General features: G+C 34.6%; 1 pseudogene; it reads right to left on the minus strand.

Annotated features, from left to right (window-relative positions):
- Positions 1-1083: 1083 nt before the first annotated feature.
- Positions 1084-1608, minus strand: LOC134708299 (uncharacterized; annotated as a pseudogene).
- Positions 1609-3147: the final 1539 nt, after the last annotated feature.

Raw genomic sequence — 3147 nt, forward strand, 5'->3', positions numbered from 1 at the left:
AGAATTCAATAACAATTTATTGATACCCCATTAATTATAAAACTTTGATTTATAAGTTGCGCTCTTTAGATATATTTTTAGAATACATTTAATTTTGCGATTTTCTTGTGCTGAATTCAATAACACTATGTCTATCCCATACCTTTTCAATATTTGGTCTTTAAATATACACATTAAACATTTTTTTGTGAAAGTGAATGCAATATTACACATTGAAAATAGCTAAATTTTCTGTTGTAAAATCTCAGATGATGAATGCCATTCACGATCGCTCGAAAGCAGAGTAATTTTACTAATTTGGCCACTGCAACTCAAAAGGCATCTCATCGTGTTATTAAGATAACAGAGGGCCTGGACATGGTATTTGGAGCATGGGAGAGAGGGGGCGGGAGAAGGGAGAGAAGGGGCAGGAGAAAGGGGAAACGGGTATAAAAGGAGACAAAAATGTGTTTTACCTTACTTGGTATAAAAACAAAAACATAAGACAATATGGCAATATTTAATAGCTTGGTACCCCCAAGCTAAAAAAAACCCCAATTACATACATTCCCCCAATCTTATGACAAGCATTGAAGTAATATAAAGTCCATAACATAATCATAATATATGCTACAAAATACAGTTAATAATTGGCTATGCATGTACACAACACCCTTAGCAATGCTACTGGGAGGCTAGCAAAAAAGAAAGCGTGCAGCCATGAGCAAGTTACTGAGAAAGCATGGTCCAAACTGAAACGAGGCTGGGTATTTGGGGTCTGCAAGACCAAGCGGGAGCGCGCCAAATTTAAACATTCGTGCTAAAAACAAATTTACAAATAAATTGAACTTTACCTTACTTGGTATAAAAACAAAAACATAAGACAATATGGCAATATTTAATAGCTTGGTACCCCAAGCTAAAAAAACCCCAATTACATACATGCCCCCAATCTTATGACAAGCATTGAAGTAATATAAAGTCCCAAACCCAAAGAGGGGAAAATTAACGTGGTAAAAGGGTACTGAAGGTAGAGATGGCTTTCAGCCGTTTATCCATTTCACAATCTATGTACCGAGAAAAACAGTCACTTGACCAATAACCTTACAATTTTATGTCATCGTCTGAAAGGCCTACTTTGCTACCCCATGTCGCCGCGCCTCGGCGAAAAGAATGGCATCCATAACTAAGGTGGTCCAACTTCATTAGTTGTAATGTAAAACGAAAGGCATTCAGGAAAACGGTGTATGTCAAACATGAAGTATCTGATAACCGAAAAAGGGGATCCAATGGTTCTCCTACCAAGGCAAGCACCTTAGACATGGCTGTAACAGGGCACAGTGGATGACTATACAAATGAGGTAGCACTACTTCTATTGGCTTGGAACGAAACTGAAGGGTTTTGATGACTTAAAGACGTAAGAGCATACCCCAGCTGCAAGGCAAGACATCTATTCTGCGCAAGTTGAACTCTGGGTTAAAAGTTCCTTTAACTAGAAAATTATCGGGTCGTAAGAAACCAAAAAACCCTGTCAGACAAGCCGCCCAAAATACAATGTTATTATGGTTTGACATATCAAGTACTTTTTTCATACTCAATAAAAGTTCGGGTGTAACTGAGGCTTTACAAGATTTGTATTTTGTTTATTATTTTTACCTACCCAGTCCCAGTAAATATATTTTTTGTCTGATAGGGGAAACAATATATATTTTAAGTTTGGCCTCCCGATAAAACAAAATGATGTAAGCTACCGTTCATTATAATAACTATATCAAATTTTTATCTTACAGGTACGGCTTAGGTAGTCTTTTGGAGGTGGTATGTCAGATATGCTCTGGTATGAAACTGATATCTACAGGCAAGCGGAATGAGAAAGGAGCATTTGATATTAACTCAAAAGTCGCTCTTGGTAAGTGCAAAAAGCTTTAATATTTTGTACTTCATTTATCATTCTGACATGTAAATGTTTTTAAAGTAGTTTCTTTTAAACCCATAAAAAGAGTATGAGGTGTTGAAATTTTGGTACTGTGTAGTCTAATTTATTATTTACAGTGTTACTTACATCAATGAATTCTAACATGTCTATAAAGCATCAAATTGGCTAATGACTTGTTGTTACATGCATCTTTATTTCATTTACAATTGTCTGTATTTTTAATCACGCGGCCGCCTCTATTGTGCTATTTCCAATAAACTATTGAATTGAATTGAACAAAGCTTACAGTGTAGCTATTAAAAATCACTGCAGTGGCTGTACATATGATATAAAGTTCTTTCTTATTAAAAACTTGTCTAACGTAAAACTAAGAAAAATATTTCATCATTTCCAGGACAACACAGGTATCAAGTCAACATCAGCAATATTATACATGTAGAAATGGCAATTGAGGAGTTTATTGTGTAAATGCTTCTGAGTTGCTTATAAACTGAATCAAGTCAGAAGGAAATTATGTAAAACATGTGTGATATTTAATTCTGTCACCTTTACACATCAATAAACTTGTCCAAAATAATTATTTAGGTTTCAACTATGAAAATAATTGGTACATATAGGTTTACCACTGTCCCTCTGTATATCTTTCCTTTCCTCACGATCATGGTTTAGTTTTGTTTTTGTTTAGGGCCATATTCAACCTACTTTACATGGTAGACCAATATACTTGTTCAAAAGATTTTCCATAGAAATAACTAGTAGAACTGTACATTTGGGTTCACTAAAATATAGGCCATTCTATCCTACAGTAATCTGTTAAGTATTAAAAAGAAGATGTGGTATGATTGCAAATGAGACAACTCTGCACAAGAGACAAATCACAAAGAAATTAACAACTATAGGTCACTGTGCAGCCTTCAGCAATGAGCAAATCCCATACCACATAGTCCACAAAAGGTCAAGCAATGACAGTGTAAAACAATTCAAACCATAAAACTAACAGCCTGATTTAAGGTCCAATTCTCAGCAACTGTTTTATTTCAATGAAATTTGGTAATAAGTTAGATTTGGATATTCTAACAGAAACAGATGTCAGATGTACCTGCTATATTGGAAATTTTAGGTTTATTTGCAACTTATGGCTCAACAGCAAAAAAAGCTAAGCAAAACTCATATTTACATCTGTGTCGTATATTTTTTAAAGAAATAATTTATGGGGCTTCAATATATCAAG

The sequence above is a fragment of the Mytilus trossulus genome, chromosome 1, assembly GCF_036588685.1.
Source record: "Mytilus trossulus isolate FHL-02 chromosome 1, PNRI_Mtr1.1.1.hap1, whole genome shotgun sequence".
Lineage (NCBI taxonomy): Eukaryota > Metazoa > Mollusca > Bivalvia > Mytilida > Mytilidae > Mytilus > Mytilus trossulus.